Source organism: Triticum urartu, chromosome 5 (genome assembly GCF_003073215.2).
Source record: "Triticum urartu cultivar G1812 chromosome 5, Tu2.1, whole genome shotgun sequence".
Classification (NCBI taxonomy): domain Eukaryota; kingdom Viridiplantae; phylum Streptophyta; class Magnoliopsida; order Poales; family Poaceae; genus Triticum; species Triticum urartu.
The window spans coordinates 585,331,164-585,332,881 of record NC_053026.1 but is presented as its reverse complement, the minus strand read 5'-3'; positions in this window follow the sequence as shown (position 1 = coordinate 585,332,881).

Sequence of the window (1,718 nt, the reverse complement as noted above, 5' to 3'; positions counted from 1 at the left end):
TATAAATGACACGGTACCTACTACTCGTTCTCCTATAAACCTTGCGCTTGGCATCTCCAAACTATCAACCTTGCGATTGGCTCTTCGCCTCTTTGGGAAGTCGAGCAATAATGGTACTGCAGTATATATTGTTCTGGCTGTATGAGACCTAATGAATTGCTACACGTCCACCACGTGGCGAGGGTCGAGGGGCGAGGGCGAGTGCGTACTATTACGTCTGTTTCAATATGGACTACATACGGAGCAAAATGAGTGAATCTACACTCTAAAATACGTCTATATACATCAGTGTTTGGAGTATGTATTGGTAGTTCATATTGAAATCTACCAAAGGACATATATTCCAAACAATATGATAATCTCTCTAACCAAGGTAGGGACGAGGAGTAAATGGAGGGAGTACTAGTAAAATTTTCTCCTCGTCCTGTGAGCCACCGTGCGCGTGGGCGAGGGAGCGGGCATACGAAGCAAGCTTCTCCTCGTTCTGCGAGTTGATGGGACACATCAAAAGTACTCCAGTGTATAGAGCCTTACCTCTAAGGTAGGCCCCACATGGTTTGCCTCTTTTTTAACATAAAGCGTCAAGTCGCAATTTGTTTGTTCACCCGTGGTAAACGACCCTCCCTCCATCTAGTGGACAACCAGTACATGTGTCAAGTTACCACATGGGCTGCCTTTTCATACAGAAATGAGCTCCACCGTGTACCCGCGCGGGTGTGGTTCGGAAAGAGACGGGAGTACGTGCGATGTGCGTGCACCTCTTCATGCACGTCCCCCACCTACGTGGGTGTGTGTGAGAGATACAAACCTAGACAAATGGCTTGTGCGTTCGTGAATGTATTTGTGGGAATATGTGTTGAGGACATCTCAAACAAAAGTTTGCATGCAATGTGTGTGAAATGGAGGCCTATCCATATCATATATAGAGGGTCGGGCGATCCACGAGAAGAGAGGGAGGGGTCATAGATATCGATAGAGTCGAATAGAGGATCAAGTGGGTGGGTGTGTAAGTGCATCTAGTGCCGCCCCTAGTTGGTTTTGGAGTATTGACGACAAACCTAGTTGAGGGACTAATGTGTTTGTGAGAATTGTAGGATAACACAGGTAGAAGTCCCTCATTGATTCGGTTTTCCTACCAGAGATAACCCCTAAAAATGTATGAAGACATTGATGTCAAAGGTGGTATATGAAGATATTCACATTCAAGACTATGACAAGAGAAGACATCGCATGAAGCCTATGGAGCTCAAAGACTTAGATCTTTCGTAGTTCTTTTTCTTCTTCTTTGTTGAGTCATAGGAACCACCGTACTGTTAAGTGGGGTCCAAGAGATCCAGTCAGAATGAATGAAGTGATGCTTAACCAAAACCTATGTCTTCGAGTGAAGACTATGAGAGCGAATCTTGTCCAGAGTCGGACAAGTCAGCTTTGCTTGTAGCCCAAGTAAAGTTGCCGTGTGAGTTTGAAATCTGACCATTGGAACACGTGTCAGTTCCTTAGTGACCCAGGGTCATTTCGGACAAATCAGGTCGGGTTGCCTAGTGGCTATAAATAGCCCACCCCCTACAACCAAAAATGGTTGGCTTCTTAGAGTTAGTATACGGCTTTTGTCGTTTGAGAGCAACCCACCTTGAAGCTTTTGAGAGAGAATTCCTTGCGAGGATAAAGCCCTAACCACCCAGAGCCAAAGAGAATTAGGCATCACTTAAGTCTTCTTG